We start from the raw sequence: 12,209 nt of genomic DNA on the forward strand, positions 1-12,209 counted from the left end.
GTTACTCTGTAAAATAGCTGAAACACATTGCCACATAATAACCAGTTAACAGCATAAACCTTAGGAAACAGTCCCACACACAAACACAAATCCCGATCCTAATGAGGACACACGTATGAACTTTCTCTTAGTATTTAGGTATGAACACAAAGCAAAAATGAAAACCAGCCTTTGAAGTGATCATCACAGCGATTCTACCCTGGAGGCTTCAAGCCTGATTGTTCATCCTGATTGTTTGGCCTGCAAATATGCAAGAAAACATTTTTTTTTTTTCATAAAACAACAGAAAAGCCAGCTGTGAGTGACAAACTACATTTGCGTGATGCTGTGGTCATGTGGCATTAAGTTTCTGAAACACAAACAGAGAAGTGGTACATTTTCTTAGAACTGGTGCACTGGTGATGGAGGTGATGATTTAAATGATTATATAAGGCGGTGCTGCTGAAATGTATAAAAATCAAAGTGGCAAGAACCAAGTGTTCTTTGTTCCAGTTTGACTGACTTGAACGTAACAGCGTGTCTCAGCTACACTCTGCTCATCTCGAGTCTTCGCTCCTCATTTGGTAAGAATGTTTTGTTTGTATAATAAAAATATTTAATTCTCAACAGGCTCATGTTCTACACCTCCAAGGAAGTATAACAACCCTCGCTCCTTCCACACTTTATCTACTTTTACAATCCAGACATGGGCTTAAAAACATGCTGACATTATCTGGGTTCTGTGAGCAAATCCTGCATAAGCTACATGCATGTACAGTTAGAGACCAGTCTTTATGTTAGATAATCTTTAATTTTCATTTACACTGACTATCAGATGTTGCCTATTCCATCATGTAATTGATTTATTGTAATCATTCGCCAGCTTCAGAGCATTTCACCTGCTGTTCCAGACGACTGACTTGTGCCTGAACCGCTGCAGGTCAACCAACCAACCAACCAACCAACCCCTCATCAGTGAAACAAAAATAAGGTAAGTGTCCAGATTTGGTTTCATAAATTACTCTTTTAACAGATACATTTAGGAAGAATGCTGTGCTGGATGTCTTTTAGTGCAGGAAAGGTGATGAGTTTCTCGAACTGAGTTTTATTCTTTTTAGATGTGCAATACATCATTATTAATACACACCAAGCCAAACTATATGAGAGGAAAGCTCTCTGGTATTTACATTTAAGATGATTTCATGTCCGAGCTGACGTTTTAGTTCTTGAACATTGTTTCATTGGGTAATGTAAAAGTTTCAGGCTGACAATCAGTGTGTGAAAAGACAAAATCTAAATTCAAATGAGGCTCACTGTAAGACATTTAGATTCAACAGCAATTTGTGGTTATATTAAGCAATAACTAAGATTATTAAACAATGAAGCCAATAAACAAAGTTGGATGGACATCAGTGCAATTACACACAAGGCAAGCAGAAACTACTGAAATAAATAAAATAAACACACACACACCTGTATCGCAGACAGAGCTGCAGTCTCCAATAATATTGAAATTACAGCAGCTTTCAGTGACAATAGGTGACTGCGGCCACACGATGGCAGTAATGTAAAGGATGGATGGACATAATATTTAACAGCAACATCTGCGACAAAAGGAGAGAGACGGCTTTACTTTGGTACGTTTTAATTTGTGGACGCCACTGAGGAAGAAATAAATGAGAACAATAAAAATGCCCTGTGTGCAGGGAGTCAAAAAAACTGCACTTTTAAAATGTTGTAATGTAATATTCTTATATAAACATAAGCTGTATCAAAAAATTTTAAAGCTTCCTTTTGTGTTTTTAAGACAGAAGCTCATATCTATGTTTTTGATAATGATGACCAACGACACTAAACTACCTTTAGTTGAGCGAATTCAATGTTACATAAAACTATGCTAACATTTACACTGATTATCACTGTACTAACTGATTAGCATATCAGAAAGAAAATAGACATCTCACAGACACAGACAGTTTTCCTGTTAATGTTTCCCCTGCTGTGTTTTGTACCAGCTCTTTTAATTTAGTTATCAAACCCTTCATATTTTTGTCTGGTCATGCAGTCTTTCATTTAATTATATTAATTAATAGGTCATTATTAACCATATCATACTTTTCTCTGTCCTCTTGAACCCCCAAAACAACATCTGACAATCCATTTTGTTTTGTTACTTCTGATCTGTCAGTCTCAGAAAGAATGGAGATAGCAAACACAGTCTCTCCTTTCTGAAAACTATTTTCCTTTCTCTTCACCAGAGGATCATGCAGGTTCAGTTTGTCTGTTTGCTGCTGGGTAGTGATGTGCCCTGTGTGTCGAAGCTTCGAATCGTGTGTCGGGTAATCTCGGGGGAGTTTTTGTGAAGCGCGTATCGAGGCTTGCTTTGATTATGTATGCAGTGACGTTCGAGGCCTCGCCGGCAGTCCGTACCACATGACTGATTCAGGAACTGGCTCGCCGGTTCGCGCTAGATTCGAAATAAAATGGGCAGCAAAACACAGCTGATTTCCCCATCACACTGTTGTGGAATTGGATTCAGGGGCGGATCTAGAGAAATTTTCTTAGGGTGGCATGAGGGTGGCAAAGAAATCAAATGGGGTGGCAAAATCAAAGCCTTTTTTTTCAAACACATATGCAGGTGGTTACATATGGTTAAAATAATTCGAATGCAGTAAGTATACATGTTTTTCATATAAATAAAGTCTATAACTTAATTATTGTCTGTAGCCCACATAATTACACACTTTAGTTACATAAAACATGTGAGTTTTGATCTTATGTACTGTATAGCCTGTATAATAAATAAATATGTAGCCCAATAAGTATAAAATCCAGAAAACTACACAACATGGGGCGGTTCATTTACAAACACAAGTCTAATGTAAGTTTCACACTGTTTTTTGTTAGAAAACAATCACATTGTTACAGCTTAAATTACACAAAATGTCAGAAATCTGCACTGTCATGAACATAAATTTAAACCTAATTTTTCATGATTTGTTGGATTAACCCACTGAGGTCTGAAATACAACCGGCCATTTTTGACTCCGTTTGAGTTTACGTTTGTACTTCACCCTCAAATTGTTTCATTTTATTGTTTTCCCCTTGCCTTGTTTGGTATCATTCTTTTCAGCTCAACTGAATTTAGTTGTTTTTTTCACTGACATACTGCATTAGTATTACTGATCTGAAATCACACAAAGAACTTAAAATCCTAGTAGTATTTTTTTACTGTAAAAAAACCCCACAGACATGTTGAGTAAATTTTTATAACTTGAAATGCAAATATAAAATGTACATTTTGTAAACATATACAACTATTTATCTAAAAATGCAGCCAATACACCTGCCGTTTTTTTCATTTTGTACAACCATTTAAAAATATTACTAAATGAGAGAACAATCAGGTTTCGCAATAAGATGCCCCACAAATGATGTGTGCCAGTAAATAAAAAGTTTGTCCCCCAAAAGACATTAGAACAGCACAGGGATAAACCTGCAGGCCTGACAACAGGAGGTGTATCACTCCGCTGGGTTTCTACTTGGTGACAGTGTTTACACTGCAATGTGCCTTTGTGACATTCGTTAGTGCCCTCACTGACACACAAAACAAAACGACTACACAACAGAACAACTACACAAGACAACACAACACACTAACTATACACTCCACACTAAACGTCACAAATCTCCCACATCAAAAAACTCTCTTGCTCTCCCTCTCTCTCTCACTCGCTCGCTCGCTCTGTCTCGCTGCCGTTATCGTCACTCCCAAAACTCTCCCCTCTTCCTAAACAACCAAATCCCACGTGTTGACTTTTTTTTTTTAATTGGTCGACATGGTACATTTTTCCACCGATAGGAAAGAGGTGGCTTTTTTTCCTTTCTTTACTGTTTTCGCGCTGTCCTTAGAAAACGCTTAAAACACACACACAAAAAAACGTGACGACAGTATTTAGAAAAAAGCGTGGCTTATATATATTATCATAACTCTGGATTTACTGGCCTGTAATTAAAATTTAAAAACTTTGAAGTCCGAACTTTCAATGTGGGCTGAAATAGAGACTCAGCGTGGCTTCAGCTTGTTGTTATGTCAGCTTAAACCAGTCATGTGATTTGGAGGTGCAGCGTGTCCGTGGACCACAGAGGCTTAATAACACTCACCTTCTTTCCATTTCCAGAGTATAACATCCAACCACCTGTGTAAAATTCGAAATTCCCATGGTGTTGTTCAAAATGTGCTCTGGCACAATAATAAACATGACTTGCTACTGAAAACAAGAAAAAAGTCGGTCCTGCTATGGGCTGGACCATTTGTTAATGGTGGAGGGGGGGAACACTATGCAATATATTCAGTTTTAGCATTTATATTCACTGTTGACTGTAACTACGCTCAAACTGTTAATGCTATCTTATTTTAATAAACAACACTGTCATATGCAAAACTGGGGTGGCACTTGGGGTGGCAAGGAATCATTTTAGGGTGGCACTTGCCACCCCATGCCACCCTTCTAGATCCGCCCCTGCATGAGGGTGGCAAAGAAATCAAATGGGGTGGCAAAATCAAAGCCTTTTCCCCCCCCAAACACATATGCAGGTGGTTACATATGGTTAAAATGATTCAAATGCAGTAAGTATACATGTTTTTCATATAAATATAGTCTATAACTTAATTATTGTCTGTAGCCCACATAATTACACACTTTAGTTACATAAAACATGTGAGTTTTGATGTTATGTACTGTATAGCCTGTATAATAAATAAATATGTAGCCCAATAAGTATAAACTCCAGAAAACTACACAACATGGGGCGGTTCATTTACAAACACAAGTCTAACTTAAGTTTCACACTGTTTTTTGTTAGAAAACAATCAGATTGTTACAGCTTAAATTACACAAAATGTCAGAAATCTGCACTGTCATGAACAAAAATTTAAACCTAATTTTTCATGATTTGTTGGATCAACCCTCTGAGGTCTGAAATACAACCGGCCATTTTTGACTCCTTTTGAGTTTACGTTTGTATTTCACCCTCAAATTGTTTCATTTTATTGTTTTCCCCTTGCCTTGTTTGGTATCATTCTTTTCAGCTCAACTGAATTTAGTTGTTTTTCTTCACTGACATACTGCATTAGTGTTACTGATCTGAAATCACACAAAGAACTTAAAATCTTAGTAGTATTTTTACTGTAAAAAACCCCACAGACATGTTGAGTAAATATAAATTGTACATTTTGTAAACATATACAACTATTTGTCTAAAAATGCAGCCAATACACCTGCCGTTTTTTCATTTTGTACAACCATTATATTAAATAACATTAAATATTAGTAAAATATTACTAAAACTAAAATGAGAGAAAAATCAGGTTTCGCAATAAGATGCCCCACAAATGATGTGTGCCAGTAAAAAAAAAAAAGTTTGTCCACCAAAAGACAGAGGAGAACGTCACAGGGATAAACCTGCAGGCCTGACAACAGCAGGTGTATCACTCCGCTGGTTTTCTACTTAGTGACAGTGTTTACGTTGCAAATGTGCCTAAGGCTACGTTCACACTGCAGGTCTTAATGTTCAATTCCGATTTTTTGATCAAATCCGATTTTTTTGTCTGCTTGTTCACACTACACATAAAATGCGACTTCAAACGCGCTCTAGTGTGAACGCTCAAAGCGGCCCGCATGCGCAAAAGAAGATGTCACACACAACTCGCTGTTTAGACCCAGAGCAAACAATATTGTTTGACTGATTGCCCTTAATATAAAGACTTCGGACTTTATGTTTCCAAATTTTTGCTTTAAGTTATTTTGTTATTTACATAATAATGCAAATAACCTAATAATGATCCTTTTTGCTGTTTTAGAGGAGCGGTGCTTCAAAGGACAGTTGCAGATTTCTGTCAGAATCTGCAGAAAAAACAGTAAAAATAAAATGTTCACATTTCTCCAACGTGGTCTTCCTAACAGTTTCACCGGATGGCAAGAAATCGTTCGCGATGTCCTATCGGGCGCTTCTCCGGCGCTGATAATTGGCGTCTGTCTTGTGTCAGTGACGTAAAAGACGGATTTAATGCGACATGACCGTTCAAACAGCAGTCGCTTTCTGACAGAAATCTGCAACTATCCTTTGAAGCACCGCTCCTCTAAAACAGCAAAAAGGATCATTATTAGATTATTTGCATTATTATGTAAATAACAAAATAACTTAAAGCAAAAATCTGGAAACATAAAGTCCGAAGTCTTTATATTAAAGGCCATCAGTCAAACAATATTGTTTGCTCTGGGTCTAAACAGAGCGAGTTGTGTGTGACATCTTCTTTTGCGCATGCGGGCCGCTTTGAGCGTTCACACTGGAGAGCGTTTGATGTCGCATTTTATTTGTAGTGTGAACAAGCAGACAAAAAAATCGGATTTGATCAAAAAATCGGAATTGAGCATTAAGACCTGCAGTGTGAACGTAGCCTTAGTGACATTCATTAGTGCCCTCACTGACACACAAAACAAAACGACTACACAACAGAACAACTACACAAGACAACACAACACACTAAGTATACACTCCACACTAAACGTCACAAATCTCCCACATCTAAAAACTCCCTCTCTCTCTCTCTCACTCGCTTGCTCTGTCTCGCTGCAGTTACCGTCACTCCCAAAACTCTCCCTTCTTCCTAAACAACCAAATCCCACATGTTGACTTTTTTTTTTAATTGGTCGACATGGTACATTTTTCCACCGATAGGAAAGAGGTGGCTTCTTTTCTTTCTCTACTGTTTTCGCGCTGTCCTTACAAAATGCTTAAAACACGCACACAAACGTGAGGACAGTATTTAGAAAAAAGCGTGGCTTATATATATTATCATAACTCTGGATTTACTGGCCTGTAATTAAAATTTAAAAACTTTGAACTCCGAACTTTCAATATGGGCTGAAATAGAGACTCAGCGTGGCTGCAGCTTGTTGCTATGTCAGCTTAAAACAGTCATGTGATTTGGAGGTGCAGCATGTCCGTGGACCCCAGAGGGTTAACACTCACCTTCCTTCCATTTCCAGAGTGTAACATCCAACCAAATGTGTAAAATTCGAAATTCCCATGGTGTTGTTCAAAATGTGCTCTGGCACAATAATAAACATGACTTGCTACTGAAAACAAGAAAAAAGCCGGTAGCGCTATGGGCTGAACCATTTGTTAATGGTGGAGGGGGGGAACACTATGCAATATATTCAGTTTTAGGATTTATATTCACTGTTGACTGTAACTACGCTCAAACTGTTAATGCTATCTTATTTTAATAAACAACACTATCACATGCAAGACTGGGGTGGCACTTGGGGTGGCAAGGGATCGTTTTAGGGTGGCACTTGCCACCCCATGCCACCCTTCTAGATCCGCCCCTGATTGGATTATGTAGTGCTACATAGTTACTTGAGCATTTCTTCTTGGGTGGAGCCAGCAAAGAAGAGATTTTTTTTTCTCTTCTAATAAAGTATGCACACAGTAATAAATATCACAAATGATAAGTACCATAATATAAATAAACAACACTACAGATCCTATAACCTGATTTATGTCTTTTAGTTTATTAAAAAGTGAAGCGCCACACAGTTTGTGTCATTATCCAGATGTACATAAGCATGATTACACAGTTATAGGGGCGGGTTTTGATGATCGATTAAAATCGATTCTAGCTTGGAAAACGTGATATTGATTAATTAAAATCCTGAATCGATTTTTAATATAAATTTATTTTGCCCAAAACGCCAGAATCTCAGGTTAAACCTCACAAAATTTCAACAACCACAAAACAGCTAAAACAGTAAATGAGAGCAGGTACACGGATTCTGCACAAAGATGTAAACACAAAGCGCGGATCAGAATTAGTGAGATGTCGCCTTTCTCACCAGACAGCACGGTCGGGGCTGAAAGCCGACAGCTCACTGATTCTGATCCATCAGCGGCTCCGCGCTTCGTGTTTACGGCATTTTTGCGCTGATTCTGAAGCTGTGGGTTTTATCTCTCTCCAAACAATATTGACCGAACCAGCAGCAAAAGAAGATCCAAACTACGCTTCACAAACATCGTCATGCATTCACTCTGACTTTTGCTGTTTTGCTTCCACCACGAAAAAAATCACACTTCATACACAGCTTTCTCTCTCTCTCTCTCTCACACACACACACACACACACACACACACACACACACACACATACACACACAGTGTACTTCAAGAACAGTTTGCCGTCTAAAAATCTGTTTTCTGCATTATTCGCTTGCTTGTTACGCACGTCTTTCGTTGTTTGCAGCGCTGTCGGCCGCTGTTTTTTTCCTTTTACTTACTTCCGAAAAGAAAACCTAATTTCTGCCGTTCAATAGGCTACTGAACAAATGTAAACTTTTTAAAATTATGCAAAATTTCAAAACGCTTTGCTGTGTCTCTAAAACCCAGGTATTATAGGAAAAGCCATAAAGCCTTTGAATGAAGAAAAAAGGCTGTTTTGACAGTGATGTAGGTAGGGCTGCCACAAGCGATTATTTTGATAGTCGGCTAGTCACCGATTATTTTTGTGATTAGTCGACTAATCAGATCATGCATCCATTGGATGTAAAACGTACAGCTTATTGCACCAGCAGCATCTGCTCTTGTATAACTATCATTAGCTTACAGCTTTATGGGGTGGCTGTAGCTCAGGAGGTAGAGCAGGTCACCTATTAATCGGAAGGTTGGTGGTTCGATCCTTGGCTCCTCCAGTCTGCATGTCAAGTATCCTTGGGCAAGATACTAACCCCAAGTTGCTCTCCGATGCATCCATCGGAGTATGAATGTGTGTGAATGTAGTTAGAAAAGCACTAAGTACAGATAAAGTGCTTGTATGAATGGGTGTGATTGGGTGAATGCGATATGTTGTATAGAGCGCTTTGAGTACTCCGGGAGAGTAGAAAAGCGCTATATAAGAATCAGTCCATTTATGTGTCTAAGGTATGTGCTAACTAAAAATAAAGAGAAGATGATATTTTATTAAATTTTACTGAAATCTGCAGATTGTTTAGGTGAAGTTTAATAAACTCAGCCGTCTGCTCCTTGCTACCTAAAATATAACAGGACACCGGAGTATATTCTCGAGCATCTCACACTTCTGATAATCAGTTGTCTGCCTGACGTTTATTCAGCTGTGTAAAAGCTATAACTTTAATCTCAGCCAAACTGATTTACTCAGGAACAAATAAAATACTAAAAAAAGACAAACAATGTCATTTTTAAGTTATCTAAGTGACTTATATATCATGTTTAACCTGAGTAGCAAAAGATGGTGGTGGGTTTGAAAATTATTTGCCGGGAGTCCGGTGTTCTCACGGGCTCTAGTGACCCTCGAGTTCCCGGCTAGCTATTGAGCTGGTGGGTAACAGACGTCTCCGAAAACGTCGTAGCGCTTTTTGAAAATATGTGGTGTCTTGATAAACTGAGCAGATATTTGAGGTTTACACAGCTTCAGTGATTCAGATAATTATTTAATAAAAGCGAGACATTTTAAATGAGAATAAGAAAGAAAAGTATATCTTTGTGCCCCCCTTTCCCTGTTAATGCTCTACCTGGCCCCCCGCCAAAACTTTGCTAGACCCGCCCCTGCACAGTTACCAGCTGTCAAAGGATCCTGGTGTTATTCGTCTCCCAGAAACAGTTTATAACTTCAACTCATCCATGTAACCTAAACCTGTTTCTCCATCTGTTCAGCTCTGATGATTCAGTAAGGACATCTCCTGGTTTCATCTTCATGTTTCCCTCTCACCACATATCCAAACCGATATCGTGACCAGCAGCTTTTACAGCTGTGGCTCCAGCAAACATCAGCTGATACTAGAAATTAATATTAAGTAAATTCTAACAACAGCTGATCAAGCTTAAACGTGTTGCTGTTGTTTAGCGCGACATCCGCTGGTTTCCTCTTTCTGGCGCAAAGTGAGCGATAAACAAGCTGATCATTGATCAGTTTCATGATTGGAGTAGCAACAGGAGAGGGAGGAGGAGAAAATGAGAGAAGAAGAGGCAGCAGACAGCGTAAAGATACAGAATAACTCCAGCTTTATGTCTTTTTCCATTCTAGCTGAAGTACGGGACAAACTGTGTTCCTTCTCAGCTCAATACGAAACGCGTAATATTTTCTCTAAATACGGGACGATTTCGTTTTTTACGGGACGGTTGGCAACTCTAATAACAAACCTTATGAAAAAAATAAAGTTCACTATCAGTAACATCATAGCACCCAATCAGCTGTACAGAAACTGCGTCATGCTAGCTAGTACGCAGTACGAGTTATTGTAACTGACTGTAAAAAGTCAGCACAACGAAAATAAACTCCACCTAAACTTGGTTTATATCTGACCCAGATAGACTGCAGGTCATAACTTCTTACCTGAAGTTCAGTTCACCTGACACTCGGACCGGCGGCTGCCTCGGGTCTCTCCTTCTCCTGCCTCCCCTTTCCCTCATCAACCTGCTGGCCTCTGTGGAAGCTCCGCCACAGCCACCACCAAACAACTAAGTTATTTTTACACATCTGTCAGCATCTGGCCAATACACCACCTTTCATTGTTTATACCGTTACTAAAAAAAAAAAAAAAAAAAAAAATCATCGGCCCATAAAAACAAAAAATCACCATCGGGCATACCAGGCATGCCCGGTGGCCAGTCCAGCTATGGTCCCAAGTCTCATTTAAAACTGCTATTGAATGAATTAGCTAAATATAAAAAAAAAAAAAAAAAAAGATCTTTTACTCCATTTAAGCACGAAAACCAATTTTGTGGATTTCCAGAAGTGGATTTCACTTGAGCCTACTGTTGCAGCAAGCACACTCAAAGGAAATCAGTCTCTCCTTTCTGAAACTACATTATTTGTGCTGTTTAATAAGAACACTATTTTCCTTTTTCTTCACCAGAGGATCATGAAGATTCAATTTGCCTGTTTGCTGCTGGGCCTGCTTTCTGCTGTGGAGCTCTCTGTAAGCCAGGACTTCTATAAAAGACATGTCATTAGAAAGATGCAGCCAGGCCAGTGTATTGAGAAGATCAATCAGAGAGGAATCGGAGTTGTAGATGGTAAATGTAAAACAATAAACACATTTATTTTGACCAAAAAAGCAGGAGTCAATCGCATCTGTGCAGGTCACACTGGACAACGACAAGGTGGAAACTTTCAAGTTGTTGAATGCCGACATGATGGTAACAGTGTACCTCCTAATTGTATATTTTGGGGTGAACTACATAACAACAGAATGATTGATATACAGTGTGATCATGGATTGCCAGTCCACTTTAATACACCAAATAATGCGCAAAATGGTTAAACTGTTCTGAATTGTTGCTTAGTCCTTAGTTTGACGTTGACAGCCACCCTGGCTACAATCTCATGTTATTGCTTGTCATGATTTATTTTCTTTGCTTTAAAAAATAATGAATAGTGAAAATGCAATAAAGCATTTTGTCTGCACTCAGTTGTGTTACATGGATTTCCTGAACTCAACTTGCCTTCTTTCTACTGAAATCATAAAATAAACTTATTAACCAGCTTTCTGCCTCAGAGAATTTCTGTCACTGAAAATTTTACAAATTGTATTTTTCTACATAGATTCAAAGTAACGTCACATTTAGTTCAGTAACTTAAATAGTGAAAAAATGAAAACGTTTTCAATAATGAATGAATTTGCTTGGATTTTTTGGGGTAAATGCTGATGTTTCCTGTACCACCTGTAATAGCAATATAAGAGTTTCACTTTAAACCGCTCCTGCATGTCAGGGACAATAACTGAGAAAATTACGACTTAGTGGGCAGAGGACAGTTATCACTTTGCTGGATGCTCTAAAGTCACATGTTCTTCATTTACTGTATGTAGATTAACAGAAAATATACCTAGAGGGGAGAAGTAATCACAAGGGTGGCGAATTGGTATTTGTCCACTAAGACCTTTTGCTCAAATAAAGAGAATACCTCATTTTTTACCAAGTGGGCGGAGACAAAAGCAGTTGAGCTCAGGCTACAAGATTCAGACTTTTCAACTTAATTCTTAACAATAAAGAATTAAATAAAACAACAAATCTATTAGCGTTGGGTTTGTTTCTTTTTTTGTTTTGCTTTAACTCCTTCTTTTAACACAATGAGTTTTTACTGCTCTTAAACAATTCTCAAATCTCATATGTCTCATAACTTGATCTTTGAAACTCAATCACAGAATTTG

General features: G+C 38.3%; 1 long non-coding RNA gene across 1 annotated transcript; it reads left to right on the forward strand.

The window, feature by feature from the left end:
- The first annotated feature begins 403 nt into the window (after positions 1–403).
- Positions 404–11,543, forward strand: LOC120436115. Its single transcript, XR_005610147.1, has 3 exons — positions 404–563; positions 863–970; positions 10,914–11,543. It is a non-coding gene; the product is annotated as an uncharacterized LOC120436115 (long non-coding RNA).
- The last annotated feature ends 666 nt before the right edge of the window (positions 11,544–12,209 follow it).

Source organism: Oreochromis aureus, linkage group 23 (assembly GCF_013358895.1).
Source record: "Oreochromis aureus strain Israel breed Guangdong linkage group 23, ZZ_aureus, whole genome shotgun sequence".
Taxonomy (NCBI): domain Eukaryota; kingdom Metazoa; phylum Chordata; class Actinopteri; order Cichliformes; family Cichlidae; genus Oreochromis; species Oreochromis aureus.